Source organism: Nylanderia fulva, unplaced genomic scaffold (genome assembly GCF_048542155.1).
Source record: "Nylanderia fulva isolate GAGA-0341 unplaced genomic scaffold, ASM4854215v1 Scaffold12, whole genome shotgun sequence".
Lineage (NCBI taxonomy): Eukaryota > Metazoa > Arthropoda > Insecta > Hymenoptera > Formicidae > Nylanderia > Nylanderia fulva.
In genome coordinates this window covers 1,132,597-1,157,263 of record NW_028189409.1, presented here as the reverse complement: position 1 = coordinate 1,157,263, position 24,667 = coordinate 1,132,597, and positions in this window count along the sequence as shown.

Below are 24,667 nucleotides of genomic sequence, written 5' to 3'. Positions count from 1 at the left end.
ATAAGAAAATATTTTTGTGTCATAAAAATAATAATTTTTGATAAAAAAAAATTAATTTTTTTTATATAAATATATTCAAATATGTAACAAATAAAATAAAAAACCATATAAATTATTCTGTTATTTACTGAGAAACAAATTCCCGAAAACAGGCCAATTTTGTGCGCGCGACAAAGGTGTGCAACCCCTAAATAAATCATAACAACGTATGGGATACACAGTGACGATTTATTAGGCCCGCGTTCTTCTTTCGACGCAAAACTCCGCCATAACAAATTGCCACTCGATCGTGATTGACCCGGTCGATCTAACCGCGTTTGACACGCTTCGCATCCTCTTGAAGGCTCGCTTGCGTCTTTCGAGAAAATGGCGCATTTCTCATTCTCACGCTGCGCTTGGCCACTGCTCCTTTTTCACCAAGAATGACACTCAGTAAATCATATTTGTCCCGTTTGTCCCTCACACATACACACACACACACACACATTATATCACGTTGGAGCACGTACGGAGGTCTTATTCCGGTACAGGCACGCTTTATGGGTCCCCATATTCCGCACGCGTGTCGCCCGCTATCGTCCTCGTAACACGTGCGCGCGGAAACCCGGGGGTGATTTCTATTCATCGATCCGCACCTAGAAGGCTTATATACGGAAGTAACGACAGTTTTACGGCATCGCCTTACCCCAGTTATGCACTCCTTTTTATTCCTTTTTGCGCGACATCGAGGATAATTCAGTATCAGGCATTAGCTGTGTTTGCTGTTACCGGAATATAATTACATAGATGATTATCTAGGTGAACTTCGGTGTCATTTTATCTTTATACAGGGTGTATAAAAATTAACGGACACCCTGTTAATAAGGAAATTCCTCAGGTTATTCGGAGACGATTTTTCCTCGGCAAAAATGTCGCGGGCACCAATAATTTTCGAATTATAAGCGGTTGAAAATAAAGGGTTTTTTTGCAAACTAAAATATTAACAAAATCACATTCTTCAATTAATTTCAGGTAGAGTTTATTTTAGTAGAATTTTAATTTAAGGTTACAAAGAGATACATGATGGCAAAAATTGAGAACGTGCAAAAAATAATGACCTCCCTCGACATTTTTGCTGAGCAAAAATTGTTTCCAAATAATCTTAGGAATCTCCCTACAGGTGATTCGCTAATTTTGGGACACCTTGTATAGATAATAAAAATATATATGATTTATATCTGCATCTTAGATGAAAATAGTGTTGTCTTTATTAAATTATCTTGAATAATGTTCGGATATTTTGGTTTAGAATCATAGCACATAAAAATACTTAAATAGTAGAACTTAAGCAGTAAGCGATAAAAACTTAATAGATATATTTTAATAAAAACTTAATAGATATATTTTAAACAAAATCATCTTCATGTTATCTATAATTCTAAGATAAATTTTTATATTTTTATCTCATCTAGCTAATTTTAAAATCATCTAAGCACAATACTGGGTATTAGACTGTTAAATTCTATATATTATTATGCAGAATTTAATGACGTTTCGGAGATTATGCAAGGTATATATATTTTATTGTCTTTAAGTTTGAGATCCTAGAGGGAGTGCGGGATAGCAAATGATGAAGTTACAGGAGTAGTTAGTTACGTAATGTATATGGGCAGTTATATCTCAAATACGGAACTAAAATTAGCTTACATTGGTACGTCAATTTCCTCAGTTATCAGTTATTTACTGTATATGTAAGTTGGAATGATCTATTTACTCTCCATAAATAGCTATTCGATTAAATTCGAAATTAGGATATATAATTTTGCGGATGCATTTTACGTGTTATTTTTCCGATTATCGATCGGATGCAATAAGAAATGCATCAATACTCCGCTGCAATAAAAATATCCGCGCTATCCGGGACACGATTTTCAACTTCTGTTTCCAACTTGCACAAAATTGTGCATTATTACATTTGTAATTCAAGCGCATCTCCAATTTCATTTTGTTCCCTTTATTCCAATCCGATGCGAAACGTCAAATGTGCTTTTATTGAGTCAAATTATGGTGAAACAAATAAGCTTGTATTTAGCATAGAGCGGCTTTTATAATTCAATCGATGCTTTGACAATTCCAGTTGTTGGTTGTTATCTAGATAAAATTATATACATAATCATCTAGATAAAATTTTGACAATATTTTATCTTTATATAGATATAATAAAAATATGTATTATCTATATCTGCATCTTACATGAAAAAAGTGTCATCTTTATTAAATTAATGTTCAGATAATTTGGTTTAAATATAATATATAAAAATATTTAATCGAACTTAAGCAATAAGCGTTAAAAATTATTAATAACTTATAAAGAAAGTATAAATATATTTTTATATTCCTTTCATAATTTACATTCTTTTATAACTGTGTTTACATAAATACTGTCTTAAAAATAATATTAGCAGAAAGTAATATCTAGATGAATCGTCATATAATTTTGTCTTTTATCTAGATATATTTAAAACAAAATTATTTTTATCTCATTTAAGATAAATTTACATATTTTTATTTCATCTTTTTATCTAATTAATTTTTAAATTATCTAAGCGCAACACTGATAGTTAGAAAAATAATTTTATCATCACATCTAATCTAAGATAAATTTATCTATTTTTATCTCATATTTAATTAGTTAATTTTTAAATCATTTAAGCACAACACTGTATATAGGATGTTTCAGAACTGGTGGAAAAGTTTTTAATGATAAATTCCTGGTATCATTCGGAGACGATTTTTCCTCAGTGAAAATGTCGAGACACCAATAATTTTCGAATTACAAGCAGTTGAAAATAAAGACTTTTTTGGAAACTAAGCTTTGTGGAAATAAAATATTAACAGAACTACATTCTTCAGTTAATTTTAGGTAGAGTTTGCTCTAATAGAATTTCAATATAAGGCTCAGTTATAAAGTTAGCAAAAATTAGGAACATGCTAAAAATGATGGTCTTCCAGGACATTTTCACTAAAAAAAATCGTCTTCAAATGATATCAGAAATCTGACATTAAAAACTTTTCCGCCAGTTCTGAAACACCTAGAGTATAATACTCTGTCCGACACGCAACGATGTACATATATTCACTTGTGTCGTAGTCCGTAATATATATTGCATATAGAAGTTTATAGACAGCATACTGACCTGAAATCTGAAGAGAGTTGAACTATAGTCGGAAGATCGAGAACCATGAAGTCCCATTCACACCTACCCTATCGTCCGACGTAAGATTTATCTTCGGTGGTCCGCCGCAAATCATTCCCGGTGCCAAACTTGACCATTCCTTTTCCTTATCTCCTGGACTCTGCCGGGGACCTTTTTGTCACAAACCTTTTTTTTCCTCAAATTGCCACTCTCCCTCGTCGTCCCTTTATATTATCGACAAATTAGATATTTCGAACGCAACAGACCGAGGATCTCCGTTCCAAGTATTTTTTTTTTTTTCAACCTTTATTTAGAAAGCGCTCGAATTGCACATAAATCGCGTCGAAATACCGAAACGTCGAGTGAAAAACCGCGTAGTTAAAAACCGCTAAATTTGTCGACAAAATATATATGAATAGGCATTTGCCACCAGGACTCGGGGGCGATTTTAGCCGGGCGTCGTTTTAGAGTCGCTGCGCGAGACAGAAAGAGAGGATGATGATGCGCGATAGCGCCTGTCGCACATCGCGCTGAATATCCCGGGTACAAAGAGCGGACGGCTTCGGAACGATGACGCCGGGGTGGAAATAGGGGGGTTGAAAAACCGAACGGGGGAGGAAACAAGCGCGCACGTTTCCCCGTTACATTGCGTTACAAAGAGAGCAACCCGTCCGACGAAATCCCTGTCAACGTTAATGCGGGTTCCGCGGTGCGTTAAAATTCCTCGACGGCGAAACAATATTGGCCGCGCGCGCTGTGTTTCGCGATCCACCCCCTTTTGCACCCCCTCTCTTCCTCTCCATCGCGAGCGAATTGTCGTCGGATTTTTTTTATTTCCTCTTTTTTTCCCTCTTTTTATTTACCACCGTTATTTTCCTTTATTTGCGACCGGCTATTCATCGGCGCTGCTGCTGCTGCTGGCTGCCGCCATGGAGTGCTTTTTTGTGCGCGAGATCGCGCGACCATCCGGGAGGGAGGATTGTGAAATCGGGAAATGTGATCGATTCTGGAGAGGGCTTAAGCGCGCCAAGTTTTACCACTTCGATAAACCACGCTCGGTTGGCTCGCCCGAGATTTGCTCTTACAGCAGTGTAAACGACATTATCTCGCGTATGGATACGTACGCTTTTGCAGGGCCGAGTATCGTTCGGCGAATTCCGCGGAATAGAATATTTATCTTTGACGTTCGACTTCCGCTTTATATCGAGCATACGAGGGAGAGATATTAAAAATAGCGAAATTTTGATATAAGAGCGTACAGTCGAGAACCGACAAACTGATCGTTTGACTATTGGCTGCGAGCAGTGTTTGCTGTTATCTAGATAAAATTATATAGATCATCTTTAGATGCAGTTTTAGCGTCATCGATTATCTTTATATAAAATATAGATAATATATATTTTTATTATAAAAATTTGTATTTTAGATGAGAAAAAAGTGTTGTCTTTATTCAATTATTTAGAATAATGTTCGGATAATTTGGTTTAGTCATAACACATAAAAATATTTAAATATTTTATTATTAAGTAGCAAAACTTAAACAGTGAGCAATAGAAACTTATAAATAAAAATAAAAATATATTTTTATATCTCTTTTATAGAATTTACGTTTTTTATAACTGCCTTTACATAAGCGGTCTTAAAAATAATATTATCTAGAAGTTTTCTAGATAAATTGCCATATAATTTTATCTTTTATCTAGATATATTTAAAATAAAATTATCTTCATCTTATCTAAAATAAATTTACATATCTTTATATGCAGCTAATTTTAAAATCACCTAAGCACAACACTAATAGTATATAAATAATTTTATCATTCATCTAGATATATTTAAAACGAAATCATCTCTTTATTTTATCTAAGATAAATTTACATATTTTTATCTCATCTTTATCCAGCTAATTTTAAAATCGTCTAAGAATAACACTGATAGTATATATTAATTTTATCATTTATCTAAATATATTTAAAACGAAATCATCTCTTCATCTTATCTAAGATGAATTTACATATTTTCATCTCATCTTTATCTAGCTAATTTTAAAATCATCTAAGCATAACACTGACAGTAGATGAATAATTTTATCATTCATCTAGATATGTTTTAAACAAAATCATCTTCATCTTATCTAAGATAAATTTACATATTTTTATCTCATCTTTATCTAGCTAATTTTAAAATCGTCTAAGCACAACACTGATAGTAGATAAATAATTTTATTATTATCAAGATATACATATTTAAAGCATCTTCATCCTATTTAAGATAAATTTATATATTTTCATTTCATCTCTAGCTAATTTTAAAATCGTCTAAGCATAACACTGATAGTATATAAATAATTTTATCATTCATCTAAATATATTTAAAACAAAATCATCTTCATCTTATCTAAGATAAATTTACATATTTTTATCTCATCTTTATCTAGCTAATTTTAAAATCATCTAAGTGCAATATTGGCTGCGAGTTACGGATGTGTTACTTAAAATAGCAACTTGAGTTGACAATAACAATGCGACTCGATCTATCGATTTGTAAACAGAAAATTGATTTCACGATGCATAGGCGGACGTATATAGGCATCGATATCAAGTCAATACCCGGCTCGGGAACTAATACCTTGAGTATACATAGCCGTTACTCTTGGACGAGGATGCTTGAATTATACCTGCTTCGGGAATGATCCATTCGCAACTGGGCCGTTAGTCCTCCTCCCGTCCATCGATCGTATCCACCAAATTACCTGAATTCCCCTATGTATGCCCTCTTAGCAGCGTCTGTAAGCTCCGATATATTCATGATAACGATTACTCGATTATGTTTCCATTATTGATAGAGCCTAATGTACAAGATAAATAACGGATAATCAAGAACGTAGCTGAAATTCTTCTCATATACATATATTAAACATTGATTGCTTACTTTTTAGGCACAAGGATAAGTATCAATTTTTGATTGCTGATTAAATATTTAAACAGGATATTTCTAAATAAGTGCGAAAAACTTTACGAATTTGTTATTTGTCGAAAATTAAGAGAGGCTTTTTCATATAAACTCCTTCCTACATCTTTCCCTAAGAAGTTAGATTTTTAATTTTTTTTCTCATATTCTGAATAAGTTAAAAAAATTTATTTGGATATTTTTTATTAGTAAAAAGGATATTTAAAGGATATTAGTAAAAAGATTATTAGTTTTATTCTTTTACGTTACGGGAAGATTTAAAAAAATATTAATAAATGTTAAATGTTTACAAATTCGTGTTTTATGCACATAAATACACAATATTATGTTAAAGTTTCGACAAAATTGGAAAGGACGGAGCTCTCTTTTAGTATTACCAGAAATATTATTGAATTATCAATATCATTCTTTGCACACGAGAAAGAAAAGATATTTAATACTTCGATTGCACGCGATTATGTTTGACATAGAAATCAATATTGAACAAATTACAGCGCGATTAAGATTAAAACTCGTTCAGTATCGGACAAACAATACCATATTTTTGCACGATATCACACAGGGTGACATATTGCATGACTTCACTCGACAGTTCTTCTTTTTATTTTATAGTTGTATGCTGCATATATGCATCGGAAATATCAATCGATTAAACGTCTAAATTTCAATTCAACAATCATTATTATTTTCCGTGTCTTGCGCGATAAATTGCATTATGTGGACCGATTATATTCGCTTATCGTTTGACAGGCGCAATCAAGAGAGGAAAGTAAACAGAACTCTGTATAGATGAGACGCGACTGTGTGACAGCTGAGCTTTTAGCCAATAATACACGGTGAAACTTTTATTTAGCCAATGCTGCGTGATTTCGCGATTGACGCCGCCGGTTACCGGCTTGAAATTCCTGTATTAAACCACAGCTCACTGCCAGTCGTGACGGGAGTCGAACAATGTTCGCCATTTTATCCGCAATTACGGCATATGTATATGTATATATGTATGTATATATATGACCGCGTGGTGCTCCATATATTGACCTTTCTTTTTCCAGCTCCCTTTCTACCATCTCTTCATTCGCATCGTCGAATATCCCACCTAGTTTCCCTCTCCGCTTCGGATGATTGAATCTCACCGAGCGAGAGCGGGCGTTTGTAGTAATGAGCTACAATCACATTTCAATTCGATCATTGATCGTTTCTGCCCCGTAACCCGGTGATCGTAATATACTACTATACGAGAAATGAAATCTCTCGCGTTGATATGCCGATGTAATATTTTAAAAGAACGGAATTTTTTTCTTCCACGCTCTCTGTGCAAGAAGAAACTACGCGTATAAAATTATATAATAAAGTCTCGCTATAATATAAATGATGTTATTGATATTGTGATAATTAAATAAAAAAATGATCTCAGGATAGGTTTTATTTTATCAAAGGATGTCTGCGTATATTAATTAATACGCAGAATATTTCTCATCTTGCACGGTTTCAAATATATACAGGGTGTAATTAAAAAAAGGTACACAAAGCACACCATCAGGTGCAGGACAACAAACTAAATCGAAAAGTCCTGAGCCATTTTTTAATTTGAGCTTTATCTTCGATGCTATTAATTGTTAAAGTTTGCCAATTAGCGCGTGGCTACAACGGAAAAGGGCCTTAAGTACGCCTACTAAGGCGGCGCATGCGCTGTTTTCCGTTGTAGCCACGCGTTAATTGGCAAACTTTAACAATTAATAGCATCGAAGATAAAGCTCAAATTAAAAAATGGCTCAGGACTTTTCGATTTAGTTTGTTGTCCTGCATCTGCTGGAGTGCTTTGTGTACCTTTTTTAGTTAAATCCTGTATATATATGTATTTTTTGCTGACATTCTGTTTCTATCTACTTTTATTTTTTTAATATGCAATTGCGCGCACTCAATAAAATTATTATTGCATTCATATTGTGTGTTAAATCGAGCCGTCTAGACGAGATGATAAATTTACTGAGAAATTTTACATATATATATATATATATATATATATATATATATATATATAGAGGTGTAAAGAGCCAATAGATAGCATCGAGTTCAAAGATTCGTTTTCCCCACTCCTCTGTCTTATTAGCAAAACTTGAAAACTGCAAAGTCGGCTCGCGACACTCCGGTTCTCCCTGAGAAAAGCGTCCGACAAACGCGACGATGTCATCAACTAAGAATGTTCCGTAAAGTTGCCTGATTTATGAGCGCCGACGAGGTAACGCGGAGGGATTCCGACGTAAGTTTAAACGTCCCTCTACGAGAATCCTCACCTCCTCGCGTCTATCCTTCCCCCTCTTAATCCTTAGTCGAATGAATAGTTTGGTACCGAAGTTTCCACTCAGCGTTATGCCCACGTGCGCGCATCTGCGAGGCTGCACGCGAGGAAACGAGCCTTCCGAATCTTGATTAATGTAATCGGGATAACCGTGTTCCCTCGAAAGATTTCACTGAGTTGGAGAAATTGTGTACACCTTTATTTCCTTCATTCTACAGACTGATTCTAAATAAGTGCGAAACATTTAGGGGATAATTCTTTGGCAAAAATTAAAGGGAGGGAAGAGATCATGTAAACATATATTTTTAGACCTTTTTCTGAAGAATTATATTTTTCTAAAGAGGAAAGTAAAAATTAATTTTTACTTTTTTTCTAAAATTTTGTTTTTGTTTTTTTTTTTCAACTTTTACTATAATTTTATTTTGTTTGCATTTTTGGATAAAATTTAACTTCTTGTAACTCGAAATCTATGCCATTTAGCACCATACTGTGCAGAGTCAAGCTTTCTAATGCATATTTTTAGATAATCATATTCCGACTTATTAAAAGTTTTAATAAAAAAACTTTTATCTTTCAATAATATTAAAATAAAAATTATTTAACATCTAAAATTTCTTGTTCGTTTAAATGACCTATTTCTTCTTATTAATTTTTGGATTTACACGAGCCTAATAATTATTAAATTTCTAATAAAAAATTGAATAAAGGTTGCTAGTTTCATCCCTACATAACGATACGGGAGGATTAAAAAATAATAATAAGTACCTATTATACTATGCAGAATAGAAAATGTCCAATGTCTCAAATTTCATTTTTTTAATGTATCCAAATTTATCCTAAAAATTTGAGAAAAAATAATCTAATATTTATCTTTCCTTTTAGGAGGTAACTTCTTAGAGAAAATATAGGAGTATATGTTTATATGAAAAATCTATAATTTTTGACGAGAAATTATCTCTTTACATTTATTCAGAATCACTTATTTGTATATATGAGTTCTCAATTAATAAAGACCTGATTGTTAATAAGCCTATACGCAGCATATTAATAAGAAATATATTTTCCAAAAATTTCCAACACAAAGCATGCATTTGATTGATCAATTAAAAAATTTTTTTTATAAATAAAAAAATGTATTATTATTTTTCTATGTTGTATTACAATGCTACGATAGTATTTATTTTCTTTTTATCAATAGATTCGACATATGTGTGATTTTTAAAAATTCATATTAATTGAAAATCTGAGCGAATAGGTATTTCGAGAAAACACACAGAGAAAACACCCGGAGAATTGCGCAAATTTTTGGAAAAGTAATTATTGGTTGTAATGATATATGATAATGTTTGGCGCGCGCTAAAATTGTTTTTCTAAAGAGCTTATTCACAGCTCTTGGCAGTTTATCCCCATTGGCAGCGCGCTAATTTGCTAGTCCTTTGTTTATTCTGATGCTATTACGAACAGCCGAGGAATATGCGAACGCGTCCTTTCATTCCTATCGATAACATTGAAAGAGACTCGTTTGCAATATCGAAAATCAACAGTACGTGCGTATGTTACGGGAATGCCCGGGCTTGTTTTAGAGTGCTCGTTCCGCTTTCATAGCTGTCGCACGAGAATTGATCAGTGCATTAATCCCGGTATTAACGCCAATTCGGCATCGCTAATTGGCCAACTGAAAATTTGAGCTCGGCTTAAATTTTAAACTTGATCCGCTTTTTCGATTCATCGCGCATGCGGTCAATCGCGGCTTTAAAGTCGGAAGAATAACACGGGGGAAAAAAATATTTTGTTTCCAACCAAGTACCCCTGCATTTCGTTTACTCTCTGCTCGTATCCCTTTGTACGAATCCTCTCATCGCGCGCGATTTATTGTTATACATAATCCGCTTCGATTTTCATTCGCAATTATTATTTTCAGCGAGACGTGACGTCGCCGATGTCGATTACATTTTGAAATTATGTTATCGGCCGCGTAAGTGGATTCGTCGACGAAGTTTCGATGGGCCGAAAGTTACAAGTAATTAACAATTAAACGCGTTCCGTTAATACGAACCTCCTCCCAGTTGCGCGAATTTTTTTTTTTTCCTAGAGAAGCAATTTTCATCCGTCGTCTCTCTTTTAATGAATTATTTTCAAGAAAATAACTTAAAAAGTGTCGAGTGACATAAAAGTTTACGGAGCAAGCGGCGATTTACGCTCGAAAGAAATTAGAGAATCCCATTTCTCGCTGTCAGAAAAAGAGACGTCGCTCTCGTGAGAGTGTGAGGGAAATCGTGTAAATGAAGCCAACTAAGATGAAAAGAAAGGTAATTTCTTTCGCGAAGCGATAACATCTAATATACTTCTCGATTAATCCTGCGCTCTTCGATAAAATCGCTCTATTATACTGCGTTAAGTCCATTTTAGATTACTTAACTTCCAATTCGTGAGAAACTGCATAATATATAAAATTCTATTCATAATTTGATGTGTCATTTAATTTAGAAAATCTTTAAAGAGAAGTGTATAAAATATAAACATTAGAGTATCAGACATATAAAATTATAAAAAGATTTCTATCTTAAATACTGTCGTGAATTATATATTGTGTCTAAAATGAGCTTTATGCTATATGTCTAAGAGATTTAAATGCAATAATTATTTATTATCAATACTATTTATAAACCAAGAATCTACGTATATATAAGGTGATTCTAAGTAAATGTATAAAATAATAAAGTAATAAAAATGAAAAATTTTTAAATATGATTCTTTGCAAAATTTAAGGGAAGGACTTTCGTATAAATATATATTCCTACATCCCTTCTTGAGAAATTAAAGGGAAAGTGAAAATTAAGCTTTTGCTTTTTTTTCAATTTTAGACAAGTTAAAGAAATGGAATTTGATGAACATTTTCTGGGCATGAAACTACAATTCTTACTAAATTATTTATTAGAACGTTCTGAGAAAGCTTAATTTTTTTAGAAATTTTTCTTTTTTTTTTGTAGAATCAACAGTTTGCAAAAAAAAGATAATAAAATTATAATGCACAGTACAATGCTAAATAACATAATCTTTGAATAAGGGAAAATTGAAATTTAAAATAAAAAAAGTGAAACAAAATTATTAATAATAAATATTGAAAAAAGTGGAATAAAAACAAAAGTTGAGAAGAAAAAAATAAAAATTAAATTTTTACCTTTCTCTTTGAAAGTAATTCTTCAGGGAGGAATATGTTTATATAAAACACTCTTCTTAATTTTTGACAATTATTTTTTAAAATTTTGCACACTTATTTAGAATCATCTTGTATATTTTGATAAACAATTTCACTATAGATTTATTGCCACTAAAATCTATAATTCTAAATCTAAATTTCTACTGCAATTACGAATGGAATACAGAATAAATATCGAGTACCGCAACCTTGTGCAAGATCAAAGTTGCAAATCGAATCGTGCGCTTACATATCTGAATAGATTTTTGGGGTTGGTTTCTGTTTGTGGAGAACCTCGTCGAAAATGGATTCGCGTCGGGCGGCCGGCCGCGAATTACCATTCCGGAAATGAATATTTTGTCATTAACTTTGCGCGATTCCATTGTAGTAATTGCGAACACTTCCGGCCAGTGGGTGCCAAACCGCATAGCGCTACAATCAATTACGATGGCGTCACGCCGCGCTCCATATATTATGCAGCACATCGAATGCGCTGTCAAATAATACCTATGCGTTTGTAATCAAGCTCCGTGTCACTCGCGCGAGCGCTCAAAAAGCTCGTAAAGGCTTACTCACATTAGCACAGTACGCTTTACAGGCAAGAAATCCTTCCAAGCATTTTTCCAAAGAGAGTTCACATATTTATAATTGTTCATAAATTTAATATTTATTATCTATAATGTTATATACAATTTATATAGAACACGTGTGTGTTATATTACATTTAATTTTATATATTTATATTAGGATTATTAATATATATATAAATATAATTATAAAATATATTTATATTGTTTATATTATAATTATTAAATATAATTATATATATAATAAAGTATTATATATACAATATTATATAATATTATATATGTGTATAATTATATATTTAAATAATATATATAATAATATGTATAATAAATATTATATATAATAAATTTTATAAAACAAAAATGACAAAAAATATAATGACATATAATGACATATTAAAAATATCATGTGACCCTTTCATTTAATCAAAATTTCACTATATTGTTGTACGATACGCCTGTAAAACTTCATATAAGGGCAAATGTGAATTAAACCTGAATACACGTTGGTGCACGTATGCACGAAGAGAACGAGGGTGTGCGGCGTGTGCCTCGATAAATTGGCAGCGTTAAATTTAATGTCATTCATTCCGGCGGCGGCAATGTCGATGTCGCTGCAAGCACGCGCGTCTTTTACACTTGCTCGTGACGAGATCAGGGTCGATTCTGCGCTTTTTGACGCCCTTCTGCGCGGAACTGTAGATTTTCAACGCTAATAAAATACAAAATGCAATTTATTTCGACAGAATTTTATTATTAATTTTCAGAAATGCGATACAAATGTGTACGGATTGTGGATTCGGGAGGGCGAAACAAAAGGATAATATATCATTCAATTAATCTCAACGTAATAATCGCAATAGAATATTACAATGTGTCTTTTGTTTTGAAAAATATAAAAGTATAGAATGAACAGCTCGAATTGCGTCGACATAATGTTTGTGCTCTGTGGAATGAGATATTTAATACATATTTTTTTCTTACATTAATTTGTATGCAAACGCGTATCGCGCTGGCCAGAAACGATCCCAGGTCGAATCACGTCGGCCGCGACATTAAACTGCTCACGCGTCCGCAATAAAACTACCCCTACACCGCATCATGGTCGCCCGTACCCCGGATTTGCGGTAATGCATCGTCGTTTTTGAAAGCGATACTCCGACGCAAATAGCGTATGTATGCGTCAAACGCAGAAGCGCGGATGACGCGTTTAATAGCGTTTATTCCCTTTCGAATAAACGGTAAAAAATTCAAGGCGCGATGCGAAATTCAAGAAATGTTAACGAGACAATTTTCATTCGTAAAAAATTGCGGTAAAACGATCATCCATAAATTTCTATCGTTCGCTCCTTCAAAAATGATATTTTTTTATATAATAAATTTATAATAAAATTATATAATATTTTGATATATATATAATATAAATTTATATATTTCTGTAATTTATATTTTATATTTTTATAATTCAAGAAATGTTAACAAGACAATTTTCATTCGTAAAAAATTGCGGTGAAACAATCATCCATAAATTTTTATCGTTTGCTCCTTCAAAAATGATATTTTTTTATATAATAAATTTATAATAAAATTATATAATATTTGCATATATAATATTTTGATATATAATATAAATTTATATATTTTTATAACTTATCATTATTTCGATGAAAATTTTTTTCTATTTTACGAATCTTCTGTCAGTTGATTTTGATTAATTATGATTTTTATATTTTGATTTCAAAATTGATATGCATTGTTAGGCGAGAAAAAGAGAATGAGAAGGAAAGAGAAATAAGGTGATGAAAGGGTTACGCGATCAATGATTTCGCAGAAGTAGCTCCACTTTTGCAGTAGTTACGGTGCGACTTTAGTCAGACGTTTGCGACGAGACTCGATGACGACGTCTAGACTCCGTGGACTTGCGGTGACCTTGACGACCAAACAAAATCGATTTTACTGGCAAAACTCAGACCTAGAGTGAAATAATCTCACCGAGGATTGTTCACCGAGTGTGTGTGTGTCCTCAAAATTTCGGACGAAAGCGGTCGAGCCGCTTCGGATTTCCTTCTCCAACGACACTTCTCTTTTTTTTTATCGTCCTTCCTACCGACGAGTTGAGCCCGTGGGAATTGGGGATTTGCGGTTTACCAGGGAGTGCCAGACGCAAAAAACAAATGAACGAACCACCATATGAGTATAGGACATGGAATCCTGCGGCTGCTCTGTACCTCTTCTTTCTATCCTTTCTCAACCTTCAGCCACCTTCGTTTCTTTATCGCTCCGGTTAGTTTATCTCTTTCAAAGTTTGATACATGACGGCACACATCTCCCGGTTATTTCTTCCTGCGTTTCCGTACATTTTTACCTTTTTCATCCTTTACTGCTCAATGAATTTCAAACAAATGGCATGAAGGGAAAACAGTCTCATTTAGACCTTTCGTCTTTTTATCGTACCCATCAATCTTCCATCTTTGAGTGAACAAGAAACATAGGTGTATATTATGCTTAAGTACCTGACGGCTATTTCTTTATTTGTTTACCTTGTAATAGTACTTTTGTGACGTGAAAAAGTCTCCTTGCCTTTATTTCTCTGTAGTTTCTAAATTATGAAATTATTGTAGAAAGAGATTTATAGTATGTTATCACTGTGTTTGCTGTTATCTAAATAAAATTATATAAATGGTCATCTAGATAAAATTTTGGTGTCATCTTATCTTTATACAGATAATAAAAATATGTATTATCTGCATCTTAGATGAAAAAAGTATTATCTTTATTAAATTATCTAGAATAATGTTCAGATAATTTCGCTTACAGTCATAACACATCAAAATATTTAAATAATAGAACTTAAGCGATAAAAACTTACAAATAAATATATGAATATATTTTTTATAACTGCGTGTTTACATTAGCAGTTTAAAAATAATATTATTTAGATAAATCGCTATTTTATCTTTCATCTAGATATAATTAAATTCAAAATTATCTCTTCATCTTATCCAAGATAAATTTATATATTTATCTAGCTAATTTTAAAATCATCTAAGCACAACACTGCATGTTATATAGACACATGCTTTTTACGTTATTAAAATATTTTTTTATTATAGTAAAAGCGACAATTATCGCTTGCATTCACAACTACACAGGTTCATTAGTGAAATTTGTCACAAACGGAAGAATGGGAATGAGATATTTCCGACACGCGTTTATACAAGATCAGGTAGTTCGTCGTTTGGAAAAAGGAGCTCCCAGTTTTCTCAGAGCACATCGTAAAACAGCGTCGCGTCGTAAAATTGACCGACTGTATCGAGTGGCTTCTTGACTGTGGCCGCTCGCGCGGAAAGACCAACGTTGGAAAGTAGATAATATAAGGACAGATTCTCGTTTACCGATGCGGGAGATTACGCAGAAGAGTCGCGTCCCCGAACGACCGCAGGCTGAATTTGTAAGATTACGACGGCGAGCTATCAAGCGGATTGAAGCGTTGCGGTTCTAATTCTAAATGTCTCGCGACATTATGCTATATTGTGAAGTACGTGATTTACTAAAGTGCGCCGTAAAGTCTGAAAACGGTTTACGCGATAATATGTAATTGTACCACGATAAAAGTAACACTCCAATGATAGATGAAAGAACTTTCATTTATTAGCGATATTTAGCTAATTCCTTCGCATATGGATGAGATAATTTTAAGCTGATGCAAGTTAACTTGCATTTCAATATTGTTGCAATATATTACAAATGTTGCATACGCAACATTGCGATGCAATATAGCTGCAATATGTCAGCAATATTGCACTGCAAATGCAATATGACAATATAGCTGCAATATGTCAGCAATATTGCACTGCAAATGCAATATGACAATATGGCTGCGATATGTCAGTAATATTGCACTGCAAATGCAATATGACAATATAGCTGCAATATGTCAGCAATATTGCACTGCAAATGCAATATGACAATATGGCTGCGATATGTCAGCAATATTGCACTGCAAATGCAATATGACAATATGGATGCAATATGTCAGCAATATTGCACTGCAAATGCAATATGACAATATGGCTGCAATATGACAATGTTGCTGCAATATATCGTATTATTAGAGTTTTCATATCATTAAACATGTTGATATTATGTGATTCAAATTTGAATATATTTCCGGTAAAGTAGACCACGTAAGAGTTGAAAGGTAGAGAAAAGCAGGCCAACCTGTCCTAATAGCTGCGACGGGATGAGAGTCTCGCGACAGCATTTTGATTTATATACATTTGACAGTTGGGAAAATTATATTTCTCAACTGTCATTTAAGTTTGCGCCTTGTTTCCCGTTCATCAAGCTCGAATAGAAAACCCTCGTCTCTCGTTTCTGATGAACTCCGCCTCCTGTTTGGATGCCTCTTGTTTGCGCCGGATCTGATCCTCACCCTCTTCCCGGGGTGATCGTCTAAACTCGAATCTCAAGAGAAGCAGAAGGAAGGGACCGAGAGAATCACTCGTCCGTCCTTCCCTTATCCTTCGGTGATCCCAAGCAATTTCAGTCCGGCTTAATCCCTTGATGGTAACACGATCCCGATCCCGTGTACGAAATGCTTGCTGACACTCGACCACGGCGCCGCTGACAATGGCACGATGTGCTATGATATTCCTTTAACGCGGTAGGATGATACGTCAGAAGGGTTCTCCTTGCCAACATTGTGAAGGATCTTATACAATTATCCTTCGTTACACATCGTTTTTAACGGAACAAAACTATTTAATTAAATCTTGTGAAAATTACACATTTCTCTGATCGTAAATTTTATGACTCGCGATGCGACAAATAAACGTGGAAAAACTCTCTAATTCAGGCTATTAATAATATACAGGCTGTTCTGAAATTCGCGAATCATCTGGGATCATTTCTATACGATTTTTCCTCAGCAGAAATGTCGAAGGAAGTCAGTTTTTGCATGTTCTCAATTTTTGCCATTATGTATCTTTGTATAACTAAGCCTTTTAAATTAAAATTCTATTTGAAATTAATTGAAGAATGTGGTTTTGTTAATATTTTATTTACACAAGGCTTAGTTTGCGAAAAGCTCTTTATTTTCAATCACTGACTCGAAAATTATTGGTGCCTCGACATTTTTGCTGAGGAAAAATTGTCTCCAAACGATTAACAGATGATCCGTGAATTTCGAGACAAAATACCCTGTACATAAAAAAATCTGTAGCAGAGTAATTGAAAGATAATATCTTTGTTTCGTGACATAGTACCTCCAAAAATCATTCACAAAGATCATATGTCAGATTGATATGTACTGCCAATTAAAATTAAACGCAGTAATATATATTAATTTAGCAGAACTACATTTAACACAATATTTATTGTGTAATGCAATAGTATAATAATTATCTATCGATCGCAAATATAACATGTAAACATGACAAGGATATGCGAACTATTACACAGTTACTCGTCACTCGATCACGTTATAGTCAGAGAATTTAATAGAGCTACTCCATACATAATGATCCATATACGTCGCCGACGTTGGAACATAACACGATTCTAACGTCGATTTGAAATGACTTTGTGTGCGTGTATGTGTAGGAAGATCGTAATCGCATCTCTTAAAAGGAACGAAACGAATTGGCATTCAAAGTGTCGTCGGGGCTTAAATGCGGCCACCCTTCGCCGTCGCCGGTTTACCACGACGAAAATATGCCGTCGTGGTATTTTGTACGTATTGCACGAACGAGTCGGAAGGTAAAACATCCGAGGATCGACGCAATGAAGAAGTTTAACGAACTTACCGAAGCACGTCGTAAAGGCTTTGGCTCCGCACCGCGATTGTCCCTGGTTCTCGTTTCTCGTGAATCGAAATGCGGAGGAAGGCAGCAAGTTCAGGAAGAAGCAAAGAGCGGAACAGCGATGAAGAAGTAAAGAGAAAGAGGTACAAGGCTACTTTCTGCTGATCGTAATTGGATTGAGAAACATCGGACTGCGAGCGGAATTCAATATTCGCTGATTTTTATTTTGGTATATCTCTCTAATCGAACTTCACGAAGATATGGAGAGATTAAGAGCTCTTTTGATATTCCTCAAATGTAGGGTTTGATGGATAAATTGAACAAGATGATATTAATAAATAAAAAATAATTCGTGCAAATGTGATTTTTGTGTGATCTCAGGGACAATCTACATAAACCATGATCCATTAAGTAGATAGAAATCGTCAGCAGTGTTTGCTGTTATCTAAATAAAATTATATATAGATTATCTAGAGGAAATTTTGTTACCATTTTATTTTTATGTAGACAATAAAAATATGTATTATTTATATTTATCTTTTAGATAAAAAAGTGTTATCTTTATTAAATTATGTAGAATAATGTTCAGATAATTTGGTTTAGAGTCATAATATATAAAAATATTTAAGTAGTAGAAACTTACGCAGTGAGCAATAAAAATATATGAATATATTTTTATATCCCTTTTATAGTTTACATTTTTTATGCCTATGTTTAAACGGTCCCTAAAATAATCTAAATAAATTGTCAAATAATTTCATCTTTTATCTAGATATATTTAAAGAAACATCATCTTCATCCTATTTAAAATAAATTTACATATTTTTATCTCATCTTTCTCTAGCTAATTTTAAAATCATCTAAGCACAACACTGATAGTAGATAAATAATTTCATCTTTTATTTAGATATATTTAAAGCAGTTATATTTATCCTATCTAAGATAAATTTATATATTTTCATTTCATCTTTAGCTAATTTTAAAATCATCTAAGCACAACACTGATAGTAGATAAATAATTTTATTATTATCAAGATATACATATTTAAAGCAAAATCATCTTCATCCTATTTAAGATAAATTTATATATTTTCATTTCATCTCTAGCTAATTTTAAAATCATCTAAGCACAACACTGATAGTAGATAAATAATTTTATCATTCATCTAAATATATTTAAAACGAAATCATCTCTTCATCTTATCTAAGATAAATTTACATATTTTCATCTCATCTTTATCTAGCTAGTTTTTAAAATCCAAGCACAACATTAATTTTCAGACACTTTGTCTTCTATGAAATAAAATATAAACGTCAACGAGTAGCTCGCTAAGAAATGGCTTTGGATATCGAGCTGTGAAAGAATAATCTCGAGGATCGAACAGACCGAGCATTAAGCCGATTTCCGGGGCGCTAGTTAATTTTACGGCGATTACACACGTATTACCGCGAGCATAGGGATAAGAGAAATTTTGGTCGTTACTGTACGCGGAATAGACGCGTGTTCGTCCGTGAAATGACCATTAGATCCAGCTGGGCCGATACATCTACGTAGAATTCCAGAACAGGAGCCGCGGTAGACGGCATGCTAAGCCCCCATGACACATGCGCAGGCAATCATGTGTGGGTATATATATATATATATATATATATATATATATATATATATATGTATCGCTCTCAAACGAACCGGCACCGTGCTATCGGTGTAAATAACTTTTCGTCCACCGAGGATATCGCCGCGACAAATGCCTCTGCACACGACATAGGAGTAATGGATAATGAAAATGGATCTAATGGCCCGTAGAATGGAAATAAGTCGCTAATAATTTAGATTTAGTGTAATTGGATGAGAAGTAAAAATATTAAGGCATCAATCATTCTTGAGTTATAAGCGATTGAAAATAAGGGTGGAAATAAAATATTAACAAAACCATTTTCTATTGACAAAATCATTCTCCAATTAATTTCAAGTAGAGTCTACTTTAAAATAAAATTTCAATTTAAGGTGGTAGTTATAAAGATACATGATGGCAAAAATTGGGATATGCAAAACATGATGGCCTCCCTCGATATTTTTGCTGAGGCAAAATCGCCTTCAAATAACGAGATCTACTTGTATATTTTTGATGTGACACTTTATGTCAGAAACCCTGTATATGTATTATCGTGCAGTCGTGTTTATTTATACCTTTACGGAATAATGACAAAGAAATTGCGAAATAAAATGATCTCTCTACCTACTAAATTGATTAAAATCGTGAACATATATTACACTAAACCCCGATATCTTTAAATTAGATGGCACAGATTATTGAGAATTTATTCGTTTGGTAACGACATTTTATAGCAGCTAAACTCACTGGACTTGCACAACATGTAATCCATATATATATATATATATATATATATATATACGAGTATGTGAAATTCACACCATTAAATTACACCGCTTCAAAATTCTATCAATGTTCATTCATTTGCGGAAAAGTGGCAGGTCCAATTGGATTAGAACCGGCGATAGTTTATTTCTGTACGTCTGACTGTATAATTCGGAACATGTTTGTAATGTAATTCCAGATGACCGACACGCGATCTGAACCGGCTGTTCCAGAAATACATAATTCACCGAGCGACGATGCGCTCCGCACCGGACCAGATTCGTTACGGACGCATTCGTCATCGTTCGTTTAGCCGATCGATCGATACCGGCACGCGACGCACGCGGTGATTAATCATGCAAATTCGCCGGTATGCACAATCGATGCGCCAAACCGGGAGGGTTAGAAAAGAGTCGACGCGACTCTGTGAAAAAATTCATAAAATACGCTTCCCTATATCGAAATATAAGCAGTCGACGGCGGTCGGCGCCGACGTTTCGTCGTCGTCGATCGATCGAAACGTGCCACACGGATCGTCGGCGACGCTCACGCGACACAAACCCTCGTGTCGACCCCTCGAAACCCCTGTATGCGTCTCTGTCACGGGGTGACTCCGCTATTTCCATGAGCGCCGCGCTTCAATTTCGTCGGTTTCGTGCGCCCGCGCTTGCTTAAATTTCAGAGCATTATCCCGGGACCGCTTTCTGCGCCCCTCATATCTCGGCGTGTGTGTTTCTCGCACCTATAGCATTTCGCGGCTATGCGAAATCGGCGCGACATTCGATATACGTCACGCGCGGCGAAGTACGTCATTCGTCTTTCCAGGGCGCTCCCAGCTCGAGACGCGAGCCAAAAGCGCGACGTGAGACGAGTATTTGCGAAACACGGAGGAAATGATATTCCGAAGTAGTTTGGAAAATGTTTTATCACATCGTAAAAAAAAATTTGTTAATTTGTAAATGCAAGTAGTGATAGATAAAAAGGCCAACTGATCGAGCAATTATTGGAGTTGTTCTGTCAAATAAAATTTATTCCTAGTATAAACTAAATATAAAACATTATGTGAAAGCTACAAACATTCTATACTCAAATTTAAGCGAAAATTGCAATTATTATAGAATAAACGTTTCAACCGCACGCGGTCTTCCTCAGTATTATATTACAGTAATTATTAAAAAATACAAAATCATACAAAAATTCCACATAATATCGAAAATTAATGTTAGTTCTTCAATAAGAGTCGAAAATTTATAAGCAGTTAAAGCGTGTTTCAATCCGTCATATCCAACAAATGTTCGCCTCGATATGATCTTTGATTTTAATCAAATCTCGAAAAGTTTCATCGTTAATATGCGAGAAATAAAATTTTTAATTATTTATTATTAATAAAAAATTGACGATTAACGTATGTCGAAAATTAAAATATATATCCTTAACAATTAGCAATATGCTTACTTGACATCGTCCTTCTTGACAATTTTAACCACGTTTTTTTGAAAAAGTTATTGAAGATGACACAAGACAAGACCAACAATATAAAAAGACACCTTATTTCAAACTCTCAAATCACATAATGTTTTATGTTTAGTTTATACATGGAATAAATTTTATTTGACAGAACAACTCTAATAATTGCTCGATAAGTTGGCCTTTTTATCTATCACTAGTTGTATTTACAATATACGAGCGAAACTTTGTATCAATTGATTTTTTGTTAACTTGATTAAACCTTTCAATTAAATCACTATTTTGTTAATCGAACATGTATTAGTATTTAAGTCAAATATACGTTTTGTTAGATTTAATGTGTCACATTTAAATATTTTTATAGGTTCAATTAACAAAATAATATTTAGTTGAAAGGTTTAGTCAAGTTAACAATTTTTTTTCCGTGTATACATATGTATCGCATTTTCCATAATTCTGCGACCTAATGAATTAAAACCGATGCAAAGAGAAATTACCTTGCACTGTAAAAGGAATTTATTAACTTTTAATTATTAATTTAAAATAACTATAAACTAAATAAAAAACGCTCCTTAATTTTCGGCAAAGAATAATTTTCTAAAATGTTTCGCTTATTCAGAATTATTAGAAATTAAAAACTTAAAAAATAATCAGAGGCTCTACGAGATTTTTAGAAAATCAAAATAAATATAAAGGGCAAAAAAAGTAAAAAATAATGATTAAAAAAACCTGGTATATAAATGCGAGATCTATTTAAATATATTTTCCCATTTAATATATACCAGTGTAAGCAGACACAGGTTTCGTTTAAGCATCTTGTAAGCACGCGGTGAGGAAAGGGGTGGAAGGGGGTGAGAAGAACTCGTCGAAAGTTCCACAACGTCGGATTTACTGGTGAAGAAGCCGGAGAAGTGCGGAAGGGGTTGCTTTCCGCAACGAAAGATTTCTCGCGCGCATCTTCTTGCTAGTTTGATGTAATAGCTTTTTAGTTACCTCGTGTTACAGCGTATTCCCGGGCTCTCTGACGTTACTCTGAGTAGCAATTACTTGGCGAACTTACATCGAAAATGGAGGATGGGCGAACAAGTGGGCATTCAACCGGGGGTGCGCAGCCAAAACAATTCCCGCGTTCTTGAAAACGCTTTTCGCAATGTGCTACACAGGGTAGGAAGAGTTATGGGAAAATTTTCCGTATCCCAACTCTGCCACGGGACTTTGATTTATTTCATCCGCGCTACTCCTCCCGTATCATAAAATATAGACACAATGAGAAAGTTCTCCCTTGCTTATAATTGTGCGATTATAATTAAAGCAGATGTATGAAAATTTTGTTTCGATCGATTAAGAAACGATTGAGACTCGTTTCGTCTCAAAAGGGAAGAATCTCGGAGTCGTTTTGCTCATTTTCGCGTCTGCAAGTTAGCCTGTAACGCGCATCAGAAATCTCGTACGACCTTAACGAAGTACACTACTTGTATTATCTTCCGACATGTGAAACAAGATATTACCAGGGAGGAAGTAGCATGCCAGACACATTACATTTCCGGAGCATCATCGCTGACAAGAAATTCAAAGTTTAATGTGTTTTCCGACTTCTGATGTCTCTCCTAACGCGGCTGTTGTCCCGAGTCCCGAGATGTCTAATTATAAGTCGTATTTTTCAACATTGAGAAGTGTTCCAAGCATGGGCATTCGCAGGAGAAGGCATCTGCTCTCCATTGGAATCGGTAAAAAAATTAAGCATTTGCTTTCCTTCTTTTGAAATATAACACTGGAATTTATTTGTTTATTTGATATTTAAAAAATTAAAAAATTAAGAAAGGACAAAAAATAAGAAATACAACAATTTTAATTATGCTCCTCTCCTGGAAAAAATTCTGCCAACACTCATCTAGATAATTTTCTAGATAATAATTTTTAAACTGCTTGTGTAAATAGACAGTTATAAAAAAATGTAAATTATAAAAGGGATTTGAAAATATATGTATTCATCTTTTTATTTATAAATTTTATCGCTTACTGCTCAAGTTCTACTATTTAAGTATTTTTATGTACTATGATTGTAAGCCAAAATTATCTGAAAATTATTCTACATAATTTAGTAAAGATGATACTTTTTTTTTAACTAAGATGCAGATATAGATAATATATAAGATGACACCAAAGTTTCATCTAAATGATTATCTATATAATTTTGAAATAATAGCAAACATTGATTCCAAGACATGTCTATTTGCAAGTGTACCTATCAAAAATGATTTTTGAAAGTTTAAAATATTAAAATATGGGGTGAACTCTTTTAAAAGGCCTAGTTTGCCGACACAGGATTAATAAAATATAAATTTAAATGATATATTTAAAATAATATATGTATATTATAACATTTTAAACTCGATTAATATTTTTTGACAGAAATCAGCTGATTTCTGTCAAAAAATTCAGAAGTTGATAAAATATAAATTAAAAATATTACAATATAGTTTAATTAGATTTATTAATTTATGTTACCGAATTATAATTGAATACAATTTTTCTAGAGTCATTGATAAAAATTGTAAAAAAAAATAATCTTTGCATAGGAGTTTTCAAAGATTAAATTAATTAAACAAAACATGCGGCTATATAATAATATATGTCTGTCGTACACATTCTCGATTGAAGCACGATAAAAGAAATCTATGTCTGCAAGTGGATCAATTACTCCGTTCGTTGACAGTATACAGATTTAATGATTTCAGACGCGAAGAGGATAATTTATAGCGCGCGCTTAATATTACCAGACTC